Raw genomic sequence first — 6,200 nt, forward strand, 5'->3', positions numbered from 1 at the left:
ATTGTGACTTCTCGAAGTACTCCCAACACAGGTTATATCCAGACTTGAACAGCAGCCCCACATCTTATTGCAAGTCTTTCCTCCTGGTCCTCTGCTTACATTGATAACAAACATGTCAACAATAACATGTGCAGTCTTCTTAAACATGCAGGCTGCACGTGCACCTTCGTTCAGTTACCAAAACAAGTTACAGTTAAAATTGCTTTGTACAGATCACGAACCTCATACAAATGACAATGAATCCACATCCACCAGGAAACGGATCAACCGAGTAAAATAATCAAATCTTTTTGCCAAAGCATGCGATGGACACAAAGGTGATATTTGTCAGTATCGACATTCTTCAAAAAGCACTTACAAGGTGCTGACCTTGCTTCATCCGGTGGAAATCGGGAAAACTATTCACCAGGACATTTGTACCCTGAATTAGTACAATAAACACAAAACATTCCACTGCACTTCACTTTAGCGGCCATCTTCATGTCCGCTTGGTGGCGCGCGCTTCGCTGTCATCGCCGACATCGTCTGATGATGCGTCTCGTTGTATTCGGTATCGTTGGTGACGAGCTTCACGTGCTGTGTGGGTTCGTGTTGTGTGCTGAGGCCTGAGGGTACAGATTCTAATGCCTCTCAGTCGCCGGCTTTCTTATCTTGTGTAGACTCACACTTGGATCGACATTGTTTCGAGGGCTGCCGATGGTTTAAAGATGAGGATTAACTAACGTACAGTATTACGTGCTACGTGCTACGTTGTAGATGGCCGTACTGACCGAAGGTGGGTGGAGGGCAGAAGCACACACTTGTGGAGAAAGAAGGAATGCTTGAAGACGCCGCTCTTTTCAAGACTCTGGAGACAAACATTTTGTAATAAAAGATCGTAGAGATGAGCATTTGGTAATAAAAAAAATGAATGTCGCGGCCTGTCTCATCGTTTTTGTCGCGTGGGGGGTCGTTAGATCGCCGAATCAGCTGTATATTCTTGTTTTCTTTCGGTCGAGAAGGGAGCTAGACTGGCGGCATCAGTGCCTGAAAAACATTGTTTCTTGTTAATTAGTCCGCTGTGTTTACTAATATTTCTAGAGTCCGAGCAGGAAGCTATATGTAGTATTATAATGATCTGCATCATCAGAATATCCCGGCCCGCCACTTGGTGTTTTGACACTGGCAGGCGACAGGGGCCGCTGATGGGCCGCCACAAGCCTAGAGGCCCCTGATGCTTCGATCCTCCCAATTTCTTTATCTTCAGCTTCTGTAGTCAAATGTCCAACCTATCTCTTCTCTCTCGCTCCTTACCCCAGGTGAATATAACAGCACAGACTGGCTATTCAAATATATTCGATCCTAATATCATAATTGCATGCGTTGTTAATCACTGTAGTGCACGCGCCTGTATGTACCTGTATTTACCTAGTACATACATCACTCTCTTTCCAGATGTTTCGCTGTTACAAAAAGGTGAACAGAGGAAGAAAATGTCAGCAAGTTTAAGCGAAGCCCTCAGACCCGGCTATTCGATGAAATGTTTTTCTTGACACTACAAGCCCACATTGTATTCACTTTTGTTCGATTTGTAAGAAAAAAATAATTGTTAATTTAATGTTCTATTCAGCAGGACGCAGGACACAAGACTGAACGAGCACGAAACGCGACTTGTTCTTGTCTTCACACGTTGACGACTCATCACAGCGCCCCCTGCATTCCACCGACCGCACTGCCACCAGACCCTCCTCACTGTGCCCTCCGCTCCCCTCGTCACTCATCACAGGCTTACAGAGAGTAACCGTTTTGAACTGCATGGCCACGAGAAATGAGTAGGACAGCCGAAAGCAAACAAAGAATGTAACGCTCTGCTTACAAAGTCGTCGGAGTGTATTTAGACAGTGTGTAAGTGGCTCATCTTGCCCCCCCCAAAAAAGGGGTAGTGGGAGGGAGAGGGAGGAAACATGTAGCAGCAGGTCTGCCACAAGGGATCGAGAGAAACTTGCTTTGTTTTCGGAGGCGCCTAACCTGTCCCCCACTTTAAAATATTTGAGCGTAGTTTCTTCGACAGACTACAACATGTCTCTCGCCGCAGTTCACACACTTAAAGCTTTCTACGATTCTTCTTTATTGGAAGTAACGATTTGTTTATCTAATTATAAGGCTATGAATACATTCTGTAGCCAGGAGGTAAGCCAGCAGAAGACGGAGGTTCTGTATGGCGGCTGGAAGAGCCCGCCACAGCAGGCGGCAGCACAGCTCTGTCAGAGTGGAGGGTCGGGTGGCTACCTGTTGGCGTCACGCCTGGACTCACCGCAGACCCCGGCGGCGCGTTGTGCGCTTGAGGTTGGAGGCAAGTTCAGACCCAGCCCGGCTTGTCAGCTCACCGGCAACTGTAACACTATCACCCCCACGAACCTCGCCACCGTTATCTTGTCACACTTACTGCGCGAAATCAGAGATGCGACCCCCGGCTATTATCCTCCAGACCGTGGCGGGGAGGAGGGGAGCGTGTGGAGGTAACGGACCGCTCTCACCTGTAGTTCTGTCCAAAGTCACCTGTCGGCTCTGTCTTACAGTTCTGGAGTCGGTTGCATCGCTTGTACACGTCTGTTCATTAGGAGTAAAAACACTATACTAGACTAATTAGTCCAACTATGTGTGCTGGTTGTATTCATTTAAAATAAAATGGCGGCTAGTATGTCTAAACTGCGGACAATCGGTTTTACAAAAACTCTCACCGGTCTCAACTCCACAACGAATGTTGTACAGAGATTTTAGCGAAAGAAAGTCAAAGTAAAAGAAATCAACAATGTGTTCTTTGATAGAAGAAGTTGCGTGGAGAGATGCAATGAAGACTGTGTGAGGTGAGGACTGTGTTTATGTGGGGAGTAGGCTGTGGGCCCAAAGTCGACACACCGATCAAATGAGAATGTGAATGATTATTTTGAAAGGTATAAATTTTAAGTGCGCTTTCAAACATTAAAATTCTCTCTCCCCTTCTCTCTTCCTTAATCACATCAGTTGCCTTGACTCTCTCAAGCAAAAATAAAAAGAGCTAAATACGAAACAAAGCGTGGTTAAGTGATTAAAGTATAATCAGTTTAATGGATTTTAAAAAAAACACACCACCAAGAAACGAACCGACAATGTTCGCACAGAAAACTAGTTATTTTATCCACTATACACAGCAAAGCCTTTTGAGTACATCATTTCATTGGAAACCATAAAAGGACAAATTAAATGACAGAGTGCGCACGCGTGGTACAAACAACACAAATATAAACAGTCTCAACGACTTCCTATATACGGTAATTCAGTCCGGTATACCTTACCTGTGGCTACCAGAGCAAGTCGAGATGGAAAAAATGCGGACTCAGTGTCGCCCTCAGTAACAAGTTCAATGCTTTGTTCGGTTTTTAAAATCAGGAGAAAAAAAAAGACAAAATTTTGATAATTGTTGAAAAAAAGGTTTCAAATAAAACTAAATAAGATGTCAAGAAACAGCAAAAGCATCCGGCAGCAAACGTATGAACTTGCGTACCCCATATCTGTACCAGCATACCCCACATACCAGCATCCTCATACCTAACAGCTTACATTAATCCCACCATGCTGTATACCCCATACCAGCATACCCGATACAAGCACACCTCATAAACTGTAATATGGTGTCCGCACAGAACCAGGTGTAAGCAAGTTCAAAATTAAATTTTAAAAAATTAAAAATTAAAAAACAATCATAGCTTTTCTAAGGTTTGCTTTTGCTGCGAGTCACATCTCGCAAAACACGGGAATTAATGAATGGAAGTAATATTTATTCTACTTTTTTGTTAAATGGGAGGATTGCTGAAAAAAGTACAGTACGTTAAAATAATGAATCAGCCTCGAGCATGTAGAAAATGTCTTCCGTCTTTCTTGATGAAGTCGTGAATAGAACTAAACTATCAATGGAGTAAGAGAATTCTGTTTGTAGGCTTTCAAAGCCTTCTTTGACCAGGATGTAATTACATTTGGCAAAGTTTTAAATGAAGGTCATGAAAAAAACAATTGCTAAATAATTGATGCACATTTGACATTATGGTGTCCGATTAAAGCCCTTTTGGTAGACCTCCGTACCCAACAGGTAGTAGATGAGTGGGTGTGTAGGGTGCTTAGAAAAAGAAATCGGCAAATGCCTTTTTCCAGCTGGAGGTCGGCCTCTAATTTCTAGAGTGAGACATACGTGCATATAGCTAACTTCCATTTGTAAGATTCCGCTTAAATTTACATGTGTATATCAGCGATTTCCTTTATGTTTTCAACAAAAAAAAAAAAATACAAAGGACTTATTTGACGTGTTCCTGGACTCCATGGCTTGCCTCTAAACTATCCCCCAGTCTGAGGTCGGTGGTGACGAGCAAAACCAATCTTGACGATATTATGTCGAGAAAGCAGTTTCAAGTGCTAAGCATTTTCCAATAGGCCATCAGGAGTTGCAGTCTACCTGTCGGCCCCCTACCCCATAACCCGCTTCCTTTGGGTTTTCATCGACACGAGCCCCACTCGGGTTTCTCTACTAATTAAGCGTGACGTCACAGCTATGACAGGCAAGACTGATTTGCGGCAGACGGGTGGGACGCCGACTAAAGCAAGGAATCGATGACCAGCTTCATAAGCCTGTGCTTCCCCCCCTCACCCATCCTCGTAGTCCTCCTCCCAGTTGGAGGCCTGCATGCATCATTTATTGACAATCTGTGCCTCGGGACGGTAGCCGCCACCTTAGCTTAGAGACGAGCGGCATCTTCAGTGACTTAAACCACTTCCTTTATGCCGGCAATTTCCTCTCAGTCTCCAAGCCCAGTCTCCTGCTCCAGCCTCACTTTGCCGCGGCGTGTCAAATTAGCCTTATCATCATCCGGAAACGGTTCATTTTTTCTAGACTATCAGGGTGCCAGCCAGACCTTGCAGAACTTGGATCGCGACCTTTGGTGACAAATCACCAGGTGCTTGTGGACGGCAAATAGGTGCAGGAGGAGCAGGTGTAAATCAAGACTCGCCATTTACTGATCACATGGCCTCTCACGTGACTTGCTGTCATACGCAACGCATCGTTGGACTGCAAGATCTTCAGTAGTTAGAGGGGTTCACTCCCAGCATCGTGTAGTTTATCCTTCGCATCGTGAGCAATTTCCCTATCTCCACACACACACACTCGCTCTCGCACGCGCGCACACACCCACTACTACTACTTCATCAAAAGCAAGATTTGTTTATTGTTTATAACAATTACTTTTACAGTTGCAGATGCTCGCTGTGCTTTAATGTCTGACGACCACAGCAATGATGGTAATGGTTTCGGTGACGACGACGACGACGACGACGACAACGACGATGATAATGGTAATGATTTGCATCATTAAACACATCATTAGAATGAACAACAAGCAGCAACAAGAGGAACTTTTCCGTCTTTTTTTCTTTTGGGTTTTCACCTCTTTTATTGTTTTTTTAGGTTAGGGGAAGGGATTCTGTTTATTTAGTTTTTAACCTTCGTTGTTGTATTACTTTTTGTGAGTTTTTGTAGACATTATATAGGCATTCTGTAGACAGTCCATAGACATATATCAGCGGTTATTCGTTTGAAGGAAGTTCCCTTGGAAGCGTAAGTTGTTAAAAAAAAAAAAAACAACAAACAAACAAACTAAAATTAAAAAAAAAAAAAAAATAAGGAGGCCATCCGTCTTTGGAGGAGAGCTGCACGTGCAGGCAGCACGAGAAGGTCGTGAACAAGTTTGAAGGACGGATGCACATCCGTTTCATCACAAGCATCACTGAAAGTCTGCACGTGCCGTCACGTGTGGACACGCCCTTCTTGTGACGGTTGGTCGGGCGGGAGGGTCACACAGCAGGCAGCCTGTCCTTGCCCAGAACTGCAGTGATTCGAGTCTTGTAGCGTGGCAATGGCATGTTGAGGAATTGTACACTAGTCACATTCCACGATGAATGACAAAATGAATCTGAAAAGATTGAAACAGGAGCACACTTCGCTACACTTCAATGCTGAAAGGTGTACCGAAAATCTCCCCTCCGTCATAGCAGGAGGGATTAGCAGAAACAGGTCTCGTCAAACGACCTATTTGTTGGTTGTCAAGAGAGGAGATTTTGTTATCGCTTTAATATAGACAGGTTTGCACTTGTATCCAAGTTCTTCAATAGAGTAAAAGCCAGGCTGTTGACTC

The sequence above is a fragment of the Pomacea canaliculata genome, linkage group LG6, assembly GCF_003073045.1.
Source record: "Pomacea canaliculata isolate SZHN2017 linkage group LG6, ASM307304v1, whole genome shotgun sequence".
In the NCBI taxonomy this organism is placed as follows: Eukaryota; Metazoa; Mollusca; class Gastropoda; order Architaenioglossa; family Ampullariidae; genus Pomacea; species Pomacea canaliculata.